The sequence below is a fragment of the Schistocerca nitens genome, chromosome 2 (genome assembly GCF_023898315.1).
Source record: "Schistocerca nitens isolate TAMUIC-IGC-003100 chromosome 2, iqSchNite1.1, whole genome shotgun sequence".
Taxonomy (NCBI): Eukaryota; Metazoa; Arthropoda; class Insecta; order Orthoptera; family Acrididae; genus Schistocerca; species Schistocerca nitens.
Window position 1 is genome coordinate 378642575 of NC_064615.1, and position 12799 is coordinate 378655373.

Below are 12799 nucleotides of genomic sequence, written 5' to 3' on the forward strand. Positions count from 1 at the left end.
CGCATACATACAGACAACGAACTATCTATGGATGCCAGCATAAGATATTGTGTAAGATTTGGTTGTTTTGCCTTACCAGTCACTCCTGTGATCAGTTAGCCTGGATGAGCCCGGATAAGCGCCGTCATGTTCACACGTTGTGTTGTCTTCATCAGTTTCTTAGTCATTGGTATCCTCAGTGCCACTCCTTATATGTCAGATATGTGCATCATCATTGCGTAGCTGTAGTACCAGAGTTGACTCTACCTTTACATAACTCTAAATATTTCTCCATTTCAGTCATACAAGTAAGGAATTTATTAATGTGTTACCTTCGTCCTATACAAAACTACTCTCCATTCAATCATCGGCTTAGCTCCGCTCTCGAACTGACCCAGATTTTTTATTTCTGACAAACAGGGAGCCAGAAACTGTGTCATAATGTAAACTCTATGATTTTCTCATCACTTTCTGTTTATGCTTTCTTCCTTACATTTAATCTAAGTGTACTATACTCCATACGCCACCTTATGGAGTGTGGCGGAGGGTACTTTGTGTACCACTGTAACTTCCCCTTTCCTGTTCCAGTAGTGAATGGTTGTCGGGAAGAGCGAATGCCGGTAAGCCTCCGTGTGGACTTCTCGCTCTTGCTCTGATCAGTCAACTTCTTGTCGTGCTAATTATTCTTTTTTATTGTTATTTTATTATTATTATTGTGGTCTTCAGTCAGAAGACTGTCCGCCTGCGTAGCTGACTGCTCAGTGCGACTGACTGCCATGCGGAGGAGTCGAGTTCGATTCCCGGTACTGTCACGGATTTTTCCTCGGTTGGAGGGGGACTGGTATGGGAGATGCACCCAGCCTCGTGAGGACAACTGAGTACCAGTCGATCGATTAGTGGCGGTTCGAAGGCCGAAAAACCCGACAGCGACCAGGAGAGCGCTGTGCTAACGCCATGTGGCTCCATACCGCACCAGATGACGCCATTAGCAGAGGATGACATCTAGGGCTAGAGCACGGAACAGTCCGAATACTGGTGTGCTACAGCTCTCCACGTTACTGTATTTTGTGCAAGCCGCTTCATGTGCGAATATTTACTGCAACCATTTACTGCAACGTGGTTACTGTATTCATCTCTTGGTCTCCCTATATAATTTTACCTCTCACACTTGCCTCCAGTATTCAACTGATGATTCCTAGATGCCTCAGAATGTGTCGTGAAAAACTGATCCCTTCTGTTAGTCAAATAGTGTCACTTACCTTCCTAATTACATTCAGTACATTCCCATTAATTACACAGTACATTCATACAGACTTCAGCAGTCGTACACCGCACCACATTTCAAAAACTTCTGTTCTCTTCTTGTCTGAACTGCATATCGTCCAAGTCTCGCTGCAGTCCTGAAAAATACTTTCAAAAAATAGTTCTTAACACTTAATTTTGCATTAGACGTTAACAAATTCCTGTTTTACAGAAATACTTCCGCTGCTATAGCCAGTCTGCATTTTACATCCAATCTCCTTCGGCCATCATCAGTTATTTTACCGTCCAAATAGCAAACTCATTTAGTACTTTCAGTGTCTGAATTTCTTATCCAGTTTCCTCACCATCGTCCGATTGGATTCGAATGCATTCCATTACTCTTGTTGATATTCATCTTATATCCTCGTTTTAAGACTCTGTCCATTCCGTTCAACTGCTCTTCCAAGTTCTTTGCTGTCTCCGACGGAACTGGGATGTCACTGGCAAATCTCGAATGTTTAGTTTCTTTCCCTGACCTTTAACTCCGTCTCCAAAATTTTCTTTTGTTTGTTTCACAAATGTTTCAATGTGAAATATTATTAATATTATTATTATTACTCATCCGTGATGTATATAATTTGCTATGTTTGTTCACAAAAGACGTCTGATTCGATTTGAGAGAGTGTTTGAAGGCACTAATCTTACCAAGTGAAATAAATGTATAAACAAATAAAAGAACAGGCGTCATCAGTCCCTCTGTAATGCCACCATAAAGTAATCAAAAAGTTGTGCAGAATGAAAAAAGACGCTCTTGTATGTTACGTTGCTACGAGAGCAGCAAAGCAAAGCAAAGCTCGGGCGGGAGACCACTGACCGACATTGTGCAGCTCGCACGACTACACGGCGGCCGTGTAAACAGCGTCCTGAATATGGGCCCCTGATCTCCATGCATTAGGCAAATGACGGACCAGATAGTCAACGGGCGCCCAAGGTGAATTAATACGGGGACCCGTCTGGAACAAGTACACGCGGAGCAGAGCTGCCGAAACGATAGCTTCAAAGGCGGCACAGGAAGGCGGCGCGCTGCATCGGCCACAGTCTCCTCCCTGTTGACGTCACCCCTTACCCTCACTCCCACTGTTCTGTCTCTAATGACCTAAATGTCGACGTGAAGTTAAGCCCTAACGTTTCCTCTTTGCTTCATTTTCTTCTCTTTATCCTTTTACGACGGCGTGCTGAAAAGTGCAGTCTCCGAAATTTTTATGTGAAAACTCTTAAAACTTGTTAAATAAAACAAACGTTATTAACATTCTACATCTTTATTCTTCATGTCCACACATTTATTTCTCTATAGTCAACTTCGCGACGAGGACATTTCCCCAGCGAGAGACTAGTTTGTTGATAGCACCATCATAGAATGTTTAGCTTCGTTGGGGGAACCACAACCTCACCTCTGTTAGCACCGCTTCACCTCTTTCAAAGTGAAATTCTTAAAGATATTATTTAAGGTCTGGAAACAGATGAGCATCGGATGGGGTGAAGTCGACACTGTACGGAGGATGTCGATGACCGTGAACCCAAGGCGTCGGATTGCTGCAAATGTCGCATTGCTCGTGTTTGATCTGGTATTGTCATGGTCAAAGAGAGGGTGCTCCATGTGTGGACGAACCCGAATTCAAAATTCGATTACAGCACGCTGTTTCTAATACGACGACATAGTTACATTACAACACACGGCCATGTTACACGCTACAGTTCGGAGCGCCATGTTACAGGCTACAATTCCGAGACCTCTACCGGCAGAGGGCTGCAAATATGTAGACATGAAGAATAAAAATGTAGAATGTTATTAACGTTTGTTATGAAACTTCCTGGCAGGTTAAAACTGAGTGCCGGACCGAGACTTGAACCCTGGACCTTTAACTTTCGCGGGCAAGTGCTCTACCATCTGAACTACCCAAGCACGACTCACCCCCCGTCCTCACAGCTTTACTTCCGCCAGTATCTCGTCTCCTTCCCTACAAACTTCGCAGAAGCTCTCCTGCGAACACTTGCCCGCGAAAGGCAAAGGTTCCGAGTTCCAGTCTCGGTCCGGCACACAGTTTTAATCTGCCAGGAAGTTTCATATCAGCGCACACTCCGTTGCAAAGTGAAAATCTCATTCTGGAAACATCCCCCAGGCTGTGGCTAAGCCATGTCTCTGCAATATCCTTTCTTCCAGGAGTGCTAGTTCTGCTAGGCTCGCAGGAGAGCTTCTGTGAAGTTTGGAAGGTAGGAGACGAGGTACTGGTGGAAGTAAAGCTGTGAGGACGGGGCGTGAGTCGTGCTTCAGGTGGTGGAGCACTTGCCCGTGAAAGGCAAAGGTCCTGTCTTCGAGGCTCGATCTGGCACACAGTTTCAATCTGCCAGGAAGTTTCATATCAGCGCACACTCCGCTGCTGTGTGAAAATCTCATTCTGGTAACGTTTGTTATATTTTAAAAGTTTAAGAGTTTTTACACAAAAAATTTGGAGGCATTACTTTTCAGCACGCCCACACATTCTACTGCGCTAACACTAATATTGGATGTTGCTAACAGAGGTCATAGCAGTCCCAGAGTTTTGTTACAGGAAGGCTGCAGACTAGTCCAGCCCTTACTGCTCACGGTCGATAGTAAGAATGATTCAACAATTTTCATATACTATCCCTGTATTCTATCGCCGTACTCCGAATACCCCACGCTGTAAACAGAAATTATAGCAGTTCCCAAGTTTTGTTAAAGAGAGGTTTCGGGCTAGTTCGGCATCTGCTGCCTACGGGTGAGGCCGAAATGAACAGAAAATCTTTCCATCTGTGATGTCAGTATTGGAGTTCGCAGGCTAATCTAGCAGCTGGTGTTTAATGTGAGTGGCAAAATCGACTGATCGTTTTCTCGCTAAGTTCTTTCAGTGTCGTTCTGCAACAGTTGCGTGTACTTTCTAGCACTCAGCAACTTCTTGCTGGCCTAATTTAGTGTCATAATCGAAAAAGAATAATTTTCTTTAGATCTATTTTTTTCCCTCTCTGGACATCCAGCCTCTGATACATGAAGTTTGAAATCAGTGTATTATACTAATTACCAGTAATCTCTCGCCACCCCCAACACTTTAAAGAAACTAACTACCATGCGTGAAACAGCTTCAAACGTCTGATACATTTTACAACTGCGGCTGAAGGAAGAAAAAGTTTCGTAAAGGTTTCAAATTATTCTTAAAGTTTGTTGGAAGTCGCTAAGTGCTCCCATTGTCAAACCCTGGATGATTATATTCCACGAAATTTTCGCTCCATTTTAAATAAAGCTAGTTTCCCACTCATTTCAATGTTATGACGTCGTATTTCGTGAACTATTTGTCTCATAGGCGTGATAATATATTTTGCAGATATGTTCATTGGTGTATCTGGATACTGTCTGAAAAATGCAAATAGATTTAATAGTAAAAATGTAATTAATTTAAGCGTCATACCCGATTATTAAGTTTTAATGCACGAACAGCGAAAGTGTAACGGCCAGTACGCTTGTTTCCTTTCATTACCCCAAAGCTCATTTCCATTTCCATTATTATGTATGCATATCAGTGAAAAAATTTGCCAAAGATTTTAAATTACGAACAAAGATTATCTGAAGTGGCTTAGTGGTCTCATTCTCAAATGCTTTATAAATTAAGTCCGGATAATTTATGCGCCGTGAGTTAACGCTGCTCAAGCCATGTTCGTAGTTTCTAACTTTAATAATTGATTTATTGTGTTAAGCCTTTAACGTAAGATTAAACCCCATAATAAGTAGTTTGTAACAGCATTTGAAATTCTTAAATTTTTAAATAATACTGCACATCAATTTTTTTTTTTTTTGCCCTTGGAGGACGGAAAGCTGGGAGAAGAACTCAAAAGACGAAGGGCACCTCTTTCACAAGACCGGCAGAAGATACTGAGTGAGTTACTCAACAGATATTGGCAGGACATCAAAGCTGATACACGAACAAGAGCTAAAAATGGAATATGACGTTGACTGTTAACTTGTAGTCCATACACTCAGTTCGAAAAACATTAAAATACAGTAAAAATAAAAAGTTGTTAGAAACCTGCAACCATAACCTGGTGATGGGGCAACTATTTTGGCCGTTCAGTAATATATATCTACTAATATATGTATCATATCTGCTCGCACATAACAGTTTTATTCGCTGCGATGATTAGCGAAAATGCCTGCATCGCTGACACATCGTCTGGACACGGTATCTCACAGTTTAAGGCATTTTCGATCCAGTTACACTATAAGAGTCTCCACTGATGTTGTTACGCTATTCTGAGTTCCCTAACCTCTTATAGGGGCTGGCTCTAACTATTATTCGGGTAGTAACTTTACACAAAAAGAAATTTTCTGATACTATCGAGTAAAGTTTGTTGCATGCAATTAGCAGCCCTTGAGTTATTTACAGCGAGAAAGTAGAATAGGAAAGCAGGCAAACCAATTTTTTTACTTTGCTTTTAGGAAATGAAATCTGGAACTTTTTAAAATGAATACGTGAAAGACGCTACTACACAGAAAGTGTTACCTGAAACGCGTTCGAGGAACTGGCAGCAATTTACAGCGAAGTGGAACAAGTAATTAGCTTCCTTTAGGTGCAATAGGAAAAGCAATACAAGACACACTTCCCCTAGAATCTTGTTTTTAGGGAAGATTCAATCATTATTCTGTTTAATGTCGTTCTTAGAAGAGACAGACAGCTTAATGTTCAGTATGAGGTTCGTTGTCGCTAATGAATAAATGGCTGACACTTAACTTATTTCCCAGTGAGGATATTATTACCACACGCAATTTCCTTGATATACTCGACATACCAGTTCTTAGAATTCTAGGGAGATGTTGTTTTGCAATTGGATTTAATGGTTTCACACTGGGGCTGAGTATTGGTAGTTTGTTATTATAGGTTTTCCTGGTTGTGTGGTTGATATGCGCATATTAAAAAACAATACAATGTTTGTTATACATCAGGTAAACAATTCATCACAATATCTGCATATCAGCTGAATGATCAAAATGTTTGGCCGCTGTACTGCAACGGAGCACCGTCACAATAAGACAAACAAATTAGAAATGCAGATGAACAAGCTATATTTATTTTTAGAGGGTCACCTAACTAGGGTTAGTTGTAGGGCTATAGTATGGTTCTGAGATTCAAACCAAGTCTGAGTTTAATAAATCATTTCTTTACTCTAAGATCTCGAACATACCTCGACAAAATGACAGACAATAAGTTTCGAAAAGAATGAACATAAACTGCTCCCACACAAGGAGCTCAACGTCACCTAAAATACAGGAAACCAAAATTCTTTAGAAGCACAGGTTGATCAAGAATGTCCCACTAACACTGTGGGGAGACACCTCATTTACGTGTGAGTGCTACAAGCTTCCCTAAGCTGAGCAGCCCAAAAATGCACAGTAAATGATCCACGAACCACGAATCAATACAGTAAATCAGCTAACACAAGTTGCGTAGCAAATTCCGCGAATTGCGAGCTGCTCAGAAAGTGGTTAGCGCTAACGCAAAATGCAACATTTACTCCAAGCTCAGAGAAAGATCAAAATCGCCCATCAGCATCAGCAAACGTGAGCCCTACTCGGTGCCAGGACCAGAACCCTCCCCCATTCTGCAGCAGGATTGCAAGTGTCCAAAATCATCATCCTCTAAAACTAACTCCCAGCCTTTTGGAAAATTCCACATGGAAACGACAGTTCAATGCTGCTTCCAATACGACTACCGACATGTTGCTTTACTTACGTGAATACAGGGTAACCTGCATAAATTTCCCATTCTTGACTTACGTAACGCATCTTAACATGCAAAATGCTGATAACGGCTGCTAGCTGTGTCCTACACATTGGTCGACCCCTTCGCGCTGAGGCAATGTAGCATACAAAACGTTGGATACCGAAATATGGAGTACAGGGCTACGAATTTTCTCACGCCGGCCGCGCAGAGTTGTGGCTGCCCTTTATTAGGTCTGTCTACCGGGAAGTGAATTCATCTCATTCAGTGATACGCCAGGGTCATGCCGTGGATGAGTGGCAGACTGCTTTCACAGGTGAAATACACAAACAGCAGTTGACCGGCGTTGCCTGGTGGAACGTTGTTGTGATGCCTCGTGTAAGGAGGAGAAATGCGTGCCATCACGTTTTCGACTTTGATAAAGGTCGGATTGTAGCCTATCGCGATTGCGGTTTATCGTATCGCGACATTGCTGCTCGCGTTGGTCGAGATCCAGTGACTGTTAGCAGAATATGGAATCGGTGGGTGCAGGAGGGTAATACGAAACGCCGTGCTGGATCCCAACGGCCTCGTATCACTAACAGTCGAGATGACAGGCATCTTATCCGCATGGCTGTAACGGTTCGTGCAGCCACGTCTCGATTCCTGAGTCAACAGATGGGGACGTTTGCAAGACAACAACCATCTGCACGAACAGTTCGACGACGTTTGCAGGAGCATGGACTATCAGCTCGGAGACCATGGGCTACGGTTACCCTTGACGCTGCATGACAGACAGGAGAGCCTGCGATGGTGTACTGAACGAAGAACCTGGGTGCACGAATGGCAAAACTTCATTTTTTCGGATGAATCCAGGTTCTATTTACAGCATCATGATGGTCGCATCCGTGTTTGACGACATCGCGGTGAACGCACATTGGAAGCGTGTATTCGTCATCGTCATACTGGCGTATCACCCGGCGTGATGGTATGGGGTGCCATTGGATACACGTCTCGGTCACCTCTTGTTCGCATTGACGGCACTTTGAACAGTGGACGTTACATTTCAGATGTGTTACGACCCGTGGCTCTACCCTTCATTTGATCCCTGCGAAACCCTACATTTCTGCAGGATAATGCACGACCGCATGTTGCAGGTCCTGTACGGGCCTTTCTGGATACAGAAAATGCTCGACTGCTGCCCTGGCCAGCACATTCTCCAGATTTCTCACCAATTGAAAACGTCTGGTCAATGATGTCCGAGCAGCTGGCTCGTCACAGTACGCCAGTCACTACTCCTGATGAACTGTGGTATCGTGTTGAAGCTGCATGGGCAGCATTTCTTGTACACGCCATCCAAGCTCTGACTCAATGCTCAGGCGTATCAAGGCCGTTATTACGGCCAGAGGTGGTTGTTCTGGGTACTGATTTCTGAGGATCTATGCACCCAAATTGCGTGAAAATGTAATCACATGTCAGTTCTAGTATAATATATTTATCCAATGAATACCCGTTTATCATCTGCATTTACTCTTGGTGTAGCAATTTTAATGGCCAGTCGTGTAATAGTCTCACCATACGTCTTTCTGGGAGACTCGACGCTGATTTCACTTTTCACATTGTTTCCCCATCGAGAATGTGAGGAAGTCTTAGAGTCCAGTGGTCGCTTCAGCGCCTGGTGCACTTGGCAACAACACGAACAGGGCCAGGTGCCGTCTAGCCGCATTCCAATGCTGGCCGCGTCTTCCGCAGCGCAGCTCAGCCCAGCCAGTGGCGCCGCACAGTTGCGTCACAGAAGCGCCGGTGGTATACGTAAGTGTGTCACTGGATTTGGGTCACCGTGCGGGTGTGGGGCAAGGTAGCCGGCACAAGGACGCAGCCGGCGATGCAGCAGGCAATGCGCTGCGCGGCGGAGCCTTCCGGAAGTGCCTCTCTTCCCACGGCGTTTAAATCTGACAGGGGGGATAGATGCTAGCGCGGGTTTTGTTGTCAGGGAGTGGGAGTCTGTTAAAATTGTATTGGGGGAGGATACAATGAGTGTGTGGGTGTAGATTGGGTGGGTTGTGTTGATATATGGCAGCAGCGCACAAGGGTTTGTGATTAGGAGCGAAACAACGGGGTCGTTGGAATCGGGTTTGCAGACAATACAGGATACATGGACGTGTTCAATTTGGGAGGGAAGACTAGGAAAATGATGAGCTGGTCGGGATTCTTACAAGGGAAGGTAAGCGGATTTGGAAAGCAAGGCGAACAGCGGCGTTGAAGGATTTGGAGGAATTTCTCGAATTTTGAGAGAGCAGATATCCGGGAGATATTTGTGTAAGAGAGGGTACGTCGGACCAAGGCTTTGTACGTGTGGAGCGTGGTGGAATCATGCAGCCATCATTATGTTCAGGTGGTTGGAAGTCTTAGTAGTTTAAGTATATTGTGGGCGTTTTGTTGGATGAATAGCAAGTGGGATGAAATATCCTCTCTATCGGCAGTTTTAGGAGGATACGTGGTTTGCCCTAAACCCGAGTATAGTGTAGTAGTGTAACCTGAATATTCGTCTGGAGTGTGAGGGCCAGAGCTTGAAATGCCAAATCTTCACACTTTTTTTTTTTTTTCGGTGTATGCATCTGATATGTACTCTGCATATCCGATAACTGAGAAGTCTGTCGTGCCATCTATTGGCTGCTCTTGTAACGATGTATTTTTTGGAGAGAGTTGTCGATCGGGCATAGTCGTACTTCAGAATTACTACTCCGGTGTGAGGCAGGACGCATCCGCTACGACGGAAGAGGTTCTGCACCAGCCTTGAATGTCACTGCACTTGTTACTGACTGATGGGCATTCCTTAATGAGTAATATCTGTACGTAAAAGACGCTTGTCCATGACGACTACGCGAGTGAGAATTCACACTGTGACAAAACTGGAGGCGCTCGCAGCTTTTCCTACGATACAACAGGTACTGTGATATGTCGGCGGAATCTTGTAGTTCATTCAGGGCCTGCTCAGTTCCAAAATTGACTGCTCAGGAACTTCATAGACACTGAATCTCAGAAAACAGAGATAGAGCAGTTAACATTAATTTTATGTATCGGTTGAATTATTTTTGTCCGTACCTGAAATCTGTTCCTCTGTGCTGGATAGTAGTAAAAAGCATGAACTAATATTGTTCTTATATGTACTTATCTAACTAACCAGCCGCGCGGTCTAGGGCGCTGCACTCATGGACTGTGCGGCTGGTCCCGAAGGAGGTTCGAGTCCTCCCTCGGGCATGGGTGTGTGTGTTTGTCCTTAGGATAATTTAGGTTAAGTAGTGTGTAAGCTTAGGGACTGATGACCTTAGCAGTTAAGTCCCATAAGATTTCACACACATTTGAACATTTTAACTAACTAGATACTACAAACTGGCTTGCATGGTTAATGACCAAAAACATTAGTTAGAATCATTCTTAATTGTACCCTACGACTTGCATTTGATATTAAGATTTTAGAGCACTACGTGGCCCTTTCGTTTGGCTTTGTTCGTTGTGATGTGTTCGTGCTGTATGATTGCGAGCATCAGAGTCAAGAGTATCTTTGCTGCTGTAAATGCATGAATGAATGTGTTTCTATCTTTAGTTTTGATCGTTAGTTTTTTTCCTCAGATACCGCTGCGTTGTAAAGCAATCGGCGTTGTGAACCAGTGTTGTAAATAAATCTCCTTATTGAATATTGTTTATAAGAAAGTGTATCAGTTAGTTTTCGACACACAAATGGTGGCAACAGCTCCTGATGTTTTCCGTCTACGTAAGAGAATGTGACATTAACCTAGCCATTCTTTCATGTCGCGAAACTCTAGTAAAAGCTAGTCTTGGAAAAAAACGTCACAGCTATATTGGGCAGTACTTCAAGATACCTACGGGGCTATTTCACTACATGTTAACCCAATATTCACAGGGGGTCCCATGCCGTCTCAAAAACTATGCTGGTCATTAGTTGGCAAAATTCAGTTACAGATTGTTCCGCTAGCGGCTAGACGATCGCTCTCAGTAGAAGGTAATTGTTAATTTTGTAAAGGTGACAAGACCAATGAGAGTAGAAGTGAACATGAGCTATTCCAGTCATTTTCCAGCGACTGTGCTAGTTACGATATTGTAGAGCTTGTGTTGTTAATAAGAACGATGTGACATTCTTTTGGGCATGCATGCATATCCGAAGGAACAGCCACTGAGGCGACTAAAGCTGTTATGAAATACATTAAATGTATTCCCAGTTGCGAGTACGAACAACCATCAGCCGTAGAAGGGAACGATGACAATGAAAATTTGTGTTGGATCTGTACTCGAACTCGCTTTATGCGAGCTGTCGCCTGAACCGTTTGGGTATCAGTGCACGACTCACGATCAGACCCAATCTTCCGTTTGTATTCATTCCTGCGTGACAACCTGTACTCGTTTACGTCGTTCACGTACAGAGGACGGTATTTGAATTGAAAGTCGGTTGCCCAGGATCGGCGGATAAATGTGGTATTGCATTCATTGTCTTCATTCGCTTATACAGCTGATGGTTTTCCTTTTTTACAACTGCTAAAGCGTTTCATGTATTTCATAACGGCTGTGGTCTCCGCAGTGCATGTCCGAAGGAACATTACATCGTTCTTATAAGCAACACAAGCACTGGAATATCGTACTCAGCCGCGCGGGATTAGCCGAGCTGTCTGAGGCGCTGCAGTCATGGACTGTGCGGCTGGTCCCGGCGGAGGTTCGAGTCCTCCCTCGGGCATGGGTGTGTGTGTGTTTGTCCTTAGTATAATTTAGGTCAAGTAGTGTGTAAGCTTAGGGACTGATGACCTTAGCGGTTAAGTCCCATAATATTTCACACCCAGTTGGACATTTTATCGTACTCATCCGCTAATAGCAGGCAGCGACTGCGAATTAGAATTTCCTGCCCTGTACGGGAATTACGTAATGTTTGTACGATTACATGCTGTGACGCAGGAACGACGACATATGGAAGTACGGAGCCGCCCGTGCGTCGTGCCGAACAGTCAAAGTGGTTAATGGGGCCACTCGCGTAAAGCGAGAAATCCGGGTTCGAGTCCCGATCTGGCATAAATTTTCACTGTCGCAATTACTTTAGACAATTGATTTCATAACGGCTGTACCTCCACAGTGCCTGTTCACTCGGACATGCATGCATACCTTACCAGGACTGATAACATCACTAAAAACGAAAAGCGCTGTACTTTTGTGGTCATTCTACCTGTCATAGAGAATTGCAACTCAAATCATTTACATACTCGCTGACGGCGTGGTACCAAGGTGCGTTGACATGCAACCATGACTTCTGAGTACTTCGTTGTTTTTCAAAACGGCTCTGAGCACTATGAGACTTAACATCTTTGGTCATCAGTGCCCTAGAACTTAGAACTAAAACCTAACTAACCTAACGACATCACACACATCCATGCCCGAGGCAGGATTTGAACCTGCGACCGTAGCGGTCGCGCGTTTCCAGATTGAAGCGCCTAGAACCGCTCGGCCACAGAGACCTGCTCACTGTTTTTGTCAAGCAATGTATATATGACGATTGCACCGCTGAGCAACATACACCATGGAAGGTATGTGTCATATCGATATGGTTTCGACATAGGTATGTCACCCAATATGCGTACTCAGATAGTTTCGGAGATATTACTCAAATATGATCAAATAATGTAGAATAACAATGCGAAGTCTTTTTCCTGGAACGTGTTATTTCATGATGTGTCCGAGTGATTCAAACTGTAAACAAAGGGAAGCTCGTCATAAAGTCTCCAAGATTATGCTTCATTTTACATATAATT